Source organism: Talpa occidentalis, unplaced genomic scaffold (assembly GCF_014898055.3).
Source record: "Talpa occidentalis isolate TD23 unplaced genomic scaffold, MPIMG_talOcc4v2.1 talOcc4.3, whole genome shotgun sequence".
Classification (NCBI taxonomy): domain Eukaryota; kingdom Metazoa; phylum Chordata; class Mammalia; order Eulipotyphla; family Talpidae; genus Talpa; species Talpa occidentalis.
The window spans coordinates 8,969,268-8,982,047 of record NW_023603184.1 but is presented as its reverse complement, the minus strand read 5'-3'; the positions used below and the strand labels follow the sequence as shown (position 1 = coordinate 8,982,047).

The 12,780-nt window shown below is 36.1% G+C and overlaps 1 protein-coding gene and 1 long non-coding RNA gene across 6 annotated transcripts in view; one reads left to right on the top strand and one right to left on the bottom strand.

The window, feature by feature from the left end:
- Positions 1 to 12,780, bottom strand: part of LRRC4C (leucine rich repeat containing 4C) — a 1,047,300-nt gene that overhangs the window by 829,980 nt on the left and 204,540 nt on the right. For all 5 annotated transcript variants that reach the window (XM_054699256.1, XM_054699264.1, XM_054699255.1 and 2 more), the window contains one exon: positions 2,853 to 3,042. The gene's annotated coding sequence lies outside the window, so the exon portion shown is untranslated. The remainder of the gene's footprint in view (positions 1 to 2,852; positions 3,043 to 12,780) is intronic.
- The window catches only part of LOC119254530 (uncharacterized), a 56,857-nt gene continuing 46,641 nt past the window's right edge, over positions 2,565 to 12,780 (top strand). The window contains exons 1-2 of the long non-coding RNA XR_008553456.1: positions 2,565 to 2,871; positions 12,464 to 12,512. This is a non-coding gene — a long non-coding RNA (uncharacterized LOC119254530). The remainder of the gene's footprint in view (positions 2,872 to 12,463; positions 12,513 to 12,780) is intronic.

Genomic DNA, 12,780 nt, shown 5'->3' with positions numbered 1-12,780 from the left:
GTCTGTATGTACATTTTAACATAATGACAGAGTAACAGTAAGGCCCACTGCATTTTCCATGACCTAAAGGAGTTTCTATCTATTTGCTATGTTGCTGTTGGCCTATAAGAACCATTGCTTGTGGGTTCATCTTCCACTGACAACCTTAGACCCTTTGACTAGAAGAGCTGACAGGGAAAACACCAGGTGTGTGCCTCATTCTGCTTCTTCCAAACTGCAAAATTGGGATTGCATGGAGAGCTTGGGTCACTTGAGGTCTCAGAGGTATCATCAGAGAATGCTCCATTATCTACCACCCATATCAGGCTTGGGCTAGTCTAGCTTAAAAAGCACTACAGAGAAGTCAGAGTTTGGGCCTCCCTGGTGGCCTAGTGGTTAAGTCTCAGCGCTTTCACCTCCATGGCCTGAGTTCTAACCCGGGCCAGGGAGCTAACTCACATGGCTCAGCAGACCTCTCCTCTCTTGCCTGCTGCTCTCCTTAGCAGAGGATTTCAGTAGATCCACTTGTTCTGCTTCCCACTCTGTCTCTGTTGAATCCTCTCACCCCTTGCATTTCTGGCCTACATCCCAGTTCTTGTATGCATAAATAAGTAAAAGTAAATCTTCAAAAAAAAAAGTCGGAGTTTGAGGACATATAAAGGAGGGATGGAAAACCAATTTTGTAAGATACAGCAGGCATGATGCAGTCCCTAAAGAGGTGTTTTGGCTGGATTTTCATTGAGATTACTAGGGAGACTTGAAGACTCTCTATATGATTGTGAAACCCTAGAGACAAATCCAGGGATCATGTCATTCCTGACTGGCACAGATGTCCAGATAAGGTGCTATTTACATACTGAGATATGGAAATAACCATAACAATACTGTTTATTGAGAACTTACTTTCAGCAGGAACTATTCTAAACTACATGTTTCCCATGTGCTAACTCACTGCTTCTTCACAATAAATTTATGAAATCAGCACTATAATCTTTGCTTATCTGTCAAAAAGCAAAAGATGACACAGGAAGACAAAGTACCAATTCAAGGACACACGACTTGTAAATAAGTCACCCTCTGAAATAATATAAATGAATTGCCTTTAAGAGAGAACTGTGTAATTGGGGATTCCTCTCCTATTTACATTAACTTTTTCTTTGTTTTTCTCTTTGGAGAAAGAGTTATATATCCAAAATAGAGGATGATCACCAGAAATGAGTATAATTTTTCAAATCATTAACCACCCTTCCCATAGACACACGCATGCATACCTACTTCTAAACACTTGAAGTACATGTAATGCCAAGATTTTAAATATAATACACTTGGATATAATATCCCTTCCCACTGAAAACAAAATAATTTAGTTATGGTAAAATAAGAAAGATAATCACATTTACTAAGTTGTTATATTCACAATAACAAAAAAAATCTGGAGATAGAGTTTTTCAACTCTAATTTATAAATGAAAATAACTAAAAATGATACTTTTATAATACTAGAAAGTTAAACTGATTTAATAGTTTTCATAGCAAAAGAATCATTCATTAGTTGATTTCTTCAAACAATAAATATTCATTGAGCAAAAACTTCATGCTTACTTTTATCTATGCAGGGAATATAGATAGATAGAAGATAGATAGATAGATAGATAGATAGATAGATAGATAGATAGATAGATAGACAGATAGAAGACAGATAGAGAGAGAGAGAGAGAGAGAGAGAGAGAGATAGACATAGATATAAAACAATCAACAAAACAGATTATACCTCCAACTTCATGAGTCTTATATTTAATGGAAAGACTCTATTTATATTTACATATGATTTCTCTTAGTTTAAGATATTATACATCTACAAAGTTCATAAAGTTAAACTGGAAATATCAAAAAGAGTGAAATTAGATAATGCAAAATAAACAAATAGAATTCAAGATAACAAATTACTCTGCAACCAGAAAAATCAATTAACCCAGAGGTCTGTTCATAATGTCAATAGTTCTAATTTAAAATCTCCTAAAGCTACTCATACATGACGCAAAAGTCACAAACTCTGATTTTGAAGTGCTTTCTTCTAAAAAATGCTTCTTAAGCTCTCCTCCAACACATCTCCAAACATACACCTCAGTGAATTAGCCTATCAATTCCATGATCAAAAATATATCCCCTTTAGGGAGTTTGCAACCAAATTAAATCTCATATTCTAATGCAACATAGAGTACCACGACAATAAGTTATAAGTGCTGTAAATTTGAATAGTGAATAAATATCAAATTGTCAAGTATGAGACAAGCATAACACAAAAATATGTAACAGGAGAAGAATATACTATAGACTCTGGTATTAGGCTGTAGGACTTGGATATAGGTCCCACCATTTAATGGTTATGAGATAGCCAAGGATTAATTTTCCTGAACTGGAGACCCAATAAGCTGGCTTCCCAGCAGAATAGTTGACAATCCTCCTCCTCTCAAATGACAGGACCATTTAGAAATTAAAACCCAGAAGTTGTAGAAATTGGCTACGAGTGATTAGAATGCTGATGGCCATTCTAATGGAATGCTGATGAGATGGAACAGAGCTGAAGGTCGAGAATTCCAAACACCACAGCACCGAAAACATAGGGCTTCCTTGAATCCCAGACTCTCATCACACCAAGGCAAGGTTTGATGTTAAGGATCACTGTCAGAAGCTGCAATTCTACAACATTATAGAACTGTAACCACAAAGTTTAGACCCCATCCATCCTAGAATAAGAATTGGTGCTCACCCAACCATGCAGCCGATAAGCCGCACAGATCATGAATGGGTCCTCAAATGTGATGGCTGGCCCCCCCAGTTCCCTGTGTAAGTGACATCAATCAGCTCACTCACCTGCTACTGCTCTGTCTCTGTAAGTATTCCCCTCGATAAAAGGCTGGTCCCAGCTGGTGTGTGTGATTTCAGGTCATTCACTCATGATTACTCGACATTAGATGATCTTGGACAAGTTATTAATTCTCTGCAAGCCTCAGTATCCTCTTCATCAAATAGGGATAATGACAGTAAACACTTCATTTGGTTTCTGTGAGGATTAAATGAGATAATCTATGTCAAGTATTTATCATAGCACCCACACATAGTAAACATTCAAAAATACTAGCTATTATTACAATTTAGAGTTAATTCCAGGGGATATTTTTTTCCACCACGAATAAGTGAGATTGTAGCTCCTTACAAAAGAAAACAAAAAGTAAACTTCAGATCTTTCACTAAGAAATATAGATATCCATAATTTTATAGCTTGTGACACCATTGTTGACATGTTAAGGATTATTCTATGACTGAATGAGTCTGAATTTTAGATCAAAGGAGCTGTTGGGAAGCAGCTCCTAATTGGTGCCTAGTCATCTGTTTTCACCTCTCGAAGAAGAATAAAATGAAGACGTGAATTGAGCAAAAAATAATCCAAGTGACGATGCTGATTTCCCACAAAATTATGCATTCACTCATCTATGCATGATTTCCTTTATTCAATAATTGCATATAATACACTGTATAAGCACCATGGTGAGAGAAGAGGGCAGATCATGCCAATAATAAACAGTGAAAAATGGCTAGTCCAAAACTGGCTATTCCACATATAATGTGGAAGTCAGATACAGCAAAATGCTTAAACAATCAATTCTTACACAATGCTGAGAGAGCAGATTCAGCCATGTTCAACTATGTCAAAGAACTGGAAGTCTAAGGCTTATACACTCAGTACAGCAATTCTGTAATAGAAGCAATACCTACATGATGGAATAGGACTTGGAACTAAAACTATGCCACACGCATAGTTGATAGATTTCAGCCAGGCAAGGGACTACTGCTTTCCTAATTATCTTCATAGAAGCCCTTGGAGTCAAATACTTAGACTTACTGGATGCCTGTACCTTCAAAATACAATAGGAAATTGGGGAGCATTAGAAATGCTTCCAGTATAATATTCTTTCATGAATTCTAGTGTATGAACCTCCCATTTTTTTGTCCTACTTTTATAAACACACTGGTTACTTGTTAGAAACTTATAAGGTAGAAGAAAATGAGGCTCATATCTTTATTAAACAAAACAAATTATTTTTTAAAGATTGGTTTATTATGCATACAAGAGCTTGTATTATGCATACAAGGGGTACAGGCCAGAGATGTGGGGGGTGAGAGGATTCACCAGAGACAGAATAGGGAGCAGAACAGGCAGATGTACTGAAATACACTACTGAGGGGACCAGCAGGCAAGAAAGGAAAGGTCTGCTGTGCTATGTGGGTCACCTCCCTGGCTGGGGATCAAACTCCTATGGATTGTTTCATAGTGCTGTGTCTTAACCCCTGCACCACCAGGGAGGCCCCAAACCAAGCAAATTAAAAGGATGAGATGCCATACAAAGGTCTGTGCTATTTCCAAGGGGAGTCATTTATTTTTCTGCTAATCAAACTCCAGCTTTCTTCAGGCATTGCAGAAAAACAAATCCTACATGTGTCACCATTTCCTTTCTTACCAAAACAGGAGTGTCACTATTAGAATTTGTTCAACTCTACCATCTACAGGATAGAGAGGCAGGCTCTATCCTACCTGTAATTAATAGGCTTCTATAACTACACCCTCAAGATATTTGTGTCAGTTTTAGGGGGATGATAGCTAGTTTATTTTAACCTTAAATGCAAAGTGTCTTTCTCAATGTGGTTCCACTGATAATGAAGTTGATATTTAAATGCCTAAGAAAGTCAAAACTTCCATATCTGCTCTATAATTGGCTAAGAACTTGAAAGACACATTTGAGTCAATGCCTCTGAAATCTCAGTATTTTTACTCAGGCTTATTGTTGAATCCCAGTAGATTTTGGAAAGACGAGGTCAGTTTTGAAAGACCAGCATTTACTGTCTGTGGTCATGCTATCTCCCTCATTGGGTTGCATGAGTATTACCAGATGTAGCATGCCTGGCACATAGTAGGTATTCATAATTCTGCATATATGGAATGTGACATAAAGACAAGTGTAGACAAAAAAACCTTGAAAAGAGTAAGGAAGGGGTGTTAAGACTTAAAATTAGGAATTTTTAATTATTTTTTCAGTATTTTAAACACAGGAAATATTACACACATTTAGCAGATGATTCAGAAAATTATATAATACCTTCTGGTGACCCATGTTGGTGTCCTCCAGCCAGTTTGACACTATTTTCAAAACTAAGAGTTTGAGTACTGCAGCAATATCAAAGGAGGACATTTATAAAATTACGGTGGAAGTCAAATCAAGTCCAGGCCACTCCCCTCAGGAGAACATCACTCGCCAAGTGTCATTTAAAATGCAATTCCCTTTGAATGGGCACAGAGCAGTTCTGTTAGCAGACATGACTGCTTTTACTACTAGCAGCGGTTTAATGATTTTATGTCATTGCAATAATAGAAACATGACATTCAACTGTGACTACAGCTTGTATGAGTCTATTTTTGGAAAGCTGATTTTGTAGAGGACATGGAAATGTGAATTCTTAGTTCCGGTTTATTTCCCAAAAGGCTTAGCCAGTTACTCTCACACATCACTCCCCTCTACAGACCCCTCATGGCCTTCTAAAACGAGTGTGGTGATTTGAAGTCTCAAACAATAATTATTCAGATAGAGAAATCTTTCTTGAGAGAAGGAAAGTTGGATCTGAATCTAATTTTTCCCATCAGAGGAAGCATTCTTCACATATTATTGCAAATCCTGAATCCTCATCTTGATCTAGAAAAGCACACAAACAATAACCAAAAAAAAAAAAAAAGAAAGTTATCTATTGTTTTTCAGTGGCGGTCATTGCACACTTCCATCTGTGTTCTTAATTCCAACACTTCCTCTCACTCCTAGGACCTTGATCCATCAATTCTCTATCCTTGTTCCTACATTCTTACCTTCTCCCCTTCTCCTTCCACTCTTCTAAGTTGCCAAAAACCTTATCATCACAATCTCTCTCTCTGTCTCTCTCTCTCACACACACACACACACACACATACACTCACACCTCTCCTCAATCACTGACCTATTTTCCTCTATAACCAAATCTACTTAAAATGACTCATATTTTACATTCTAAGTAAAAATCATAGAAGTAAACCTAGAGTAAAACTCTAGGTTGACAATTGTTTTTCATCTACCCTTTAAATTTACCACCCCATTCAACTTCTTGTCTCCATCATGACAGTAAGACATCTTCTGTAATTCTAATTTTCATTGCTTTGATTATACTAGATATTTCATCTTTGATTATTTTCAAGATTTTTTCACTTGTATGAGTTCTGAAGCTTCACTGCAAGATATCTAGGTGTTGATTTGTTTTTAATCATCCTGTCAAGGATGCTATATACTCAATCATTCTGAAGATTGGTTATATTTTTTTGCAGTCCAGGCAAATTCTGAATCTTTGTCTCATGTCTTTGCTTATGTTTTCTGTAGTATGTTATTTCACTTCTGTTATATCTTTACATCTATGTCATTTATCTGATTTAGTTACATCTTTTTTTTAACTTATTAATGCTTATTTACATTTATCTATAACATTACCAATCCCCAAATCACATGTCTTCCAGTTCAAGATTGGGGTCCTTCTTCCAGTATGATGCTCTGTTGATATGTTTGTCTTTTATCTATCTAAACATCTAAACACATTTACTTAAATGTTTCATCTAGATAGTTCTATTATACCTAGGTATACTGTGTGAATTCCTCTATTTGTTCCATTTTCTGTCTCCCCCTTATAAGTTTTAATAAGTGACTTGAATGTTTTTTTTTTTTTCTTGAGTCATCTTCATAGAGACTGCTATGGATTGAACTGTGTCTCCCCAAAATGTGTTAAAGCCCTAACCCCAATGTAAATGTATTTGGAGACTTGTCTTTAAAGAGGTAATTCCAGGGCCTCCCTGGTAGCACAAGGGGTTAAGCACCACACAATGAAGCAATCCGCAGCCTCTTCCGCAAGAGTTCAATCCCCAGCTAGCCAGAGAGCAACCCACATGGTGCAGCAGAATTCTCCTGTCTCACCTGCTGCTCCCCTCAGCAGTGTATTTCAGTCAATCTGCCTGTTTTGTTACCCATTCTGTCTCTGGTGAATCCTCTCACCCTCTGCATCTCTGGCCTGTGCCCCAGCTCTTATATGCATGAATAAATGAATCTTTAAAAAAAAATAAAAAGGTAAGTCCATGTGAGGACTAGAGATAAGATGACCATTTCCAGACCAAGAAGAGAAAAAAACACATTAGAAACCAAATCTGCCAGCATCATGGTCTTGGACTTCCAATCTCCAGAACAGTGAGAAAATCAATTTATGTGAGCTACCCATTCATGATATTAAGTTATATTAAAGCAGGTTGATTTATGCTGGGATATTTTGGGAGCAGAAAATTGGGGTTCACAGTAAAACCTATGGAGTGTCACATCATACTCACTTCTTCATTGTTGTCAATGGCTTCACTGAGTTTTTATCAGGATTTATATTGAACTCTTAATTTGACATTCTCACAACACAGAAGTAATACACATTCAGAGCTCATGAGTTTCTTAGAGTTGTTTCATAATGCCAGCTTTTTCAAAAATGGCTCATTTTTACTCTTATAAAGTTGTCCAAACTTCTGTATCCTACTTTCTAGGACATAGCAAAATAACTTCCCACTTGAAAGTTGTTTTTTTTTTTGTTTTTGTTTTGTGTTTTTTTTGCTTTTGTTCTTTGATTGTTTTGTTTTGTTTTTTTTTTTTGTTTTGTTTTGTTTTTAACAGTTGGAACATATCCTGCTTCCTTGTCTTTGGAAAATGTGGCCTGGCTGCTTTTCTGTAAAATTAAAATATTAGACCTAGGACTTAAGAAGTGATTTCCAGTCCTGGTAACTAACTCACCTAAAATTGTTTTCTTCACTCTGGAATCTAAGGCACCCCCTTTCATGTTTTTTACCCTAGATAAGTATTTCAAAAATCTCTCTTTTCAACATTTTTTAAAAAACTCTTTTTTAAAGATTTTTTTTATTCATGCATACAAGAACCAGGGTACAGGCCAGATGCGCAGGAGGGTGAAAGGATTCAACAGAGACATTATGGGAAACAAAACAGGCAGACTCACAAAACACACTGCTGAGGGGAGCAGCAGGCGAGGCAGGAGAGGTCTGCTGTGCCACGTTGGATTCTCGCCAGCAGCTGGGATCCAACCGGCACTGCAGAGGCTGCAGACAGCTTTACAGCTTCACAGTGCTATGCTCAACCGCCTGCGCCACCAGGGGAGGCCCCTCTTTTCAACATTTTTAGTTGAATCAACACTACATTTTAGCATTAGATAAATATTTTAATGAATCTGGAGTGGACACGGCATTCTTCTGTATTAGCTTAATTTCAAATACTGACCAGATGGCCCTTGAGCTCTCTTTATCTCATGATAACACCTTTCACATCCCCATCTTAAGTGATTCCATTCCCTATGGTGTAAAGTCTTGTTTCTCTTTTTCTACTTCACAGTGTTATTTTCAGGTGATCTACTCTAAAGTTTTGTTTTATGCAATTTATATTTGATATTTCAACCTCATCATTCAGTATAGAAGAAAATTCAATCCAGTTAGCCTCCTTATCATCATCAATTATGGTGCAGGTACCCTCCAACCCCATTGCTAATGAGATAAATCAGCCTCTCAGGACTTTTTACTTGCACCATTAATTAATAGCCAAATTGACATCCATACCCTTAATCATTTTTGTTGCCTTCTAGTTTTCTTTTTTTTTTTTTATTGTTGTTGTTCTTTAAAAAAAAATAACAAATCCATACTTTTTTACTTGCATGAATCTTTTCAGGGGATTTCCTTTTCCTATAGGACAATGTCCAAAGTTTTTAGCTTGCAAAACTGAAGCTTGGTAACTGAGCTTTAGATTAACAGCCTAGATTTATTCTTCACCGGACTGCATACCTGAAACTGAAATCCAGCTTAGTTAGGCCATTTGTAACATCATGTAGCCACAGCTTTGTTTAAGCTAGTTACTCTCCTTGAAATGATTTCTCCTTGACCCTCTTCTCCTCTAAGTTCAACATCACTTTCCTAAATTGTTCAGTCTTTTCCAGGAAAGCTGATGACACCCTCCTTTATATCATTACTAGAAATACTTGTCCTTGGTACTTACTATAATCTTAATTCTACTATTGCAATATGTCTGCCTCCTATTCTGAGATTACAGGATCTTTTAAGACAGTCTTCTCAGCCTCAGTAATACTGATATAATGATTTAGATACCTGCTTGTGTGTGTCTGGGGTGGAGGAGGTATGTGCAGTTGGTTATTGAGCAGCACCACTGACCTCTAAATCAATAGGCATTAGTATCACCCACTCCCCCAATCTGGCATAACACCAAAAATATTCCCAGACATTGTTCTTGAGGTGGCAAATGGACACAACCAATCCTGGATTAAAAGCATAGCTTTAAGATAGTAATGGATAGCCCTTCCCAAGATGTTCAAAACCAACTCCCCCAAGATACATAACTTCAACAAGCAGATTACTTTTTGCTGTGTCAATTGAGACCTTGCAGTCTCATGAGAAACTTTTACTACTTCTCAACCTAAAATAATTAAAATTGAAGCTATTACCCAGAATTAAGTCTTTTTAATCAAAAATAGCCTTTTTTTAAAAAAAGTATTTATACAAGAACTGGGGTACAGGCCAGAGGCACGGGAGCGTGAGAGAATTCACCAAAGACAGAGTGGAGAGCAGAACAGGCAAGCGAACCGAAACACCACGGAGTGTAGCATTGAGTGAGACAGGAGAGGTCTGCTGCACCATGTGGGAATCTCCCTGGCTGGCCAGGAATCAAACCAGGGCTGCAGAGACTGCAGACAGCTTCACAGTGCTGTGCTCAACCCGCTGCACCACCAGGGAGGCCCTCAAAATAACCTTCTTATCAGAGAAACGTACCCTATATGGTAGGGCATTCATCTAATAACAGAGCATATGGTCTTTATGATATAAATCATCACAAGAGTCACCATCATCTCTCCTGGAAGCCTAGACCCCATCCCATTTCTCCACTCAGGATATATAGTCCCATTTTACTATATTATTTTGCAATCCACATGTCTATGTAGAGTCCTGCACATATATAATTCAATTTGATTTTTTCCTTCCACTAATTTGATTGAAGTTGATCTGTTCATCCAACCAGCTAGAGAAAAACTCAGAGAGTTAGATGAAAAATTCCCTTCCTCCCCAAAAATAAGAACCATATTTTAAAAGTCTTGATTTCCTGTGTAGTGTGTGTATATATAGACATATATACAGGCCTACTGATAATGTATAATAATACATATTTCCTCCATCTTATATATGCTATTCTAAGTTGTACTTTATACTTTAAAGCTATACTTTAAATAATTGAAGCACATGAAAATTTTACTTGTGAATTACACTTAAGTGATTTAAAGAGCTAAAGTTTAAATAATACTAAAAGTATATGAAATTGACTATATGCATGCATGTCATAGTAAAAGACCAACTGTCAACTAAGATACACAGTCAAGTAAGAACAATTAGCAATTTTGTGAATTGGCTGCCTGTTCAAGTTTATTTTTGCAAGGGCTAATGCTTAGTTAAGTCAATACTTCTGCCAACTATAAGAGTCTTCATTAAGCTTATGCTTGAATTTTTTAACAACTCTGAATTTAATGTGAAGGAAATATATAATCTCCTAGCAATTGTCAAAACAAGTGGCCATGTTGACAGTCTTGAAAATAAAAGCTAAATTATATATATAGGTGTGTGTGTACATATATATATATATATACATATATATATATTCCTTAACTGTTCTTTCTTCAAAGAATACTTACAATGTGCTAAATATTTGAAGGAAATAAAAAGACTTTCTACAGATCTTTAACTCCGACTAGAAAAGATAATTTAAATGTGCAAATAACCTAAAGAAGTGGAGTCAAAAGGTTAAGCGAAGATCAAGTGAAATAACCACCACCTTGCATATGGTAAAAATCAAAGAATGATCATAGAAAAGGCAACATGGCATTTGGTCATAGAAAAATAAGTTGTGAATATCAGCATGAATTTACAGTATTACACAAAACTAAAAGTGTCTGAACATTGGCTATCAGCTAATAGTAACCTCTGTTTGAAAATTTTCATTCTACAAATGTTCCAATAATATTCAAAACAATATGTCATCTACTTAAACAACATTAGGACACAGAATTTTGTGTCCATTTGAGTTAGAGCACCTTCTTACAGAAAATGCATCATGTAAGGGTCAAAGTAAGGAAGAAACTCAGAACAATGATAATGATAATTTCTGAGCTGCAGGACTAAGAATGGCAATATGACCTATTCTTTAGATACCTCAGTGTCTTAACTTTATTTTCAGTAGCAGTATATTATTTCATAAGTGTAAAAATGATAGCACACACAAAGATCTGACTCTACTCAGACTGAGTATATGAAAAAATCTTTAATATATTCAACATATGTCCATATTATTCTGATGGAAGTTCTAGCTAGAACAATGAAGAAAAAAGACAGTGAAAACATTTATATTTTGCTAAATGTTTACAAAGCATAACTTAGTAAACAAGCAAAATTAAGAAATCACAAATTTGAAATTTGTCATATTCAAACCGTCAGTGACTCCAATCCCCTAGAATCCACTTCTTAAAAAGCAGTCACTCAAAAAAAAAAAAAAAAGGCAGTCACTCATCTAAGAATCAGTCAATGTATCTGAAAATTTGATTTCAAATTGTGTTAGAAGATTGAAAAAAAATATCAATTATACAAAAGCTGAAATGTCTCTTCTCCCAGGAGGACTTGGGAATCACTGGGTTCTACACTGATATTATCCTTATTTGGGAGAGTCCATCCCCTCTAACTTATGTGATAGGTATATATGCCCATGTTCAGTTTACCAGAGGAATCCTATAATATTCAGCTGACATCTTTTCCTCTTTTGATTGAAGCCTCTTGAGTCCTGGCTGCAAGTTTAGATACTATATAAATATAAGAATTAACAATTATGCAAATAGCAGGCTCCTGGCAAACAGGTATTTAATAAATATTTGAGAGAATGTATTTACTGAAGAAGAAAATTGGATATAGAAATAGCAAAACTTAATAGTAGGCAGTAAAATAAATATTTGTGATCTTAGTATAATCTAGAGTTACAGATACAGTTGCCTATTTCAGACCTAAATTTATTTCCCCTCCCAATATTTAGATCCCCCACCATTTTTCCCCTAGGAAAAAAAGGTGATTTGTTGGACTCCAACTTATCCATTCACATACCATGTTTAAGAAGTCCTGCACTGAGACTATCACGGAGCAAATGAAATCATAGTATAGTCTTTTGGGTTCTACTCAGGCTAGACAAGTAATTAAAAGGATGAACCAAAGGAAAATAATTGATTTGGTAACATATGGAGAATTCACTGTTATAAAGTCTAATGGTTTTCTTGCATTTTGACAGCTGGAACATCAAGAATGGAGAGTAGGGACTTCACGAAACAGACAATAAGGTGGGTGACCTCAACCTTACTCTGAGAGTAAAGATGAGATTCTTTGTTTTTTGTTTGTTTGTTTGTTTGTTTGTTTTAAGATTTATTTGATTTAGGGCCTCCCCTGGTGGCGCATGAGGTTGTGCCTCTGGCCTGTATCTGGGTTCTTGTATAAATAAAATAAATTTTTATTTATGTATAAATAAAATAAATATTTTTTATAAATAAAATAAATCTTTATTTATGCATACAAGAAACGGGATACAGGTCAGAGGTGTGGGGGGTGAGA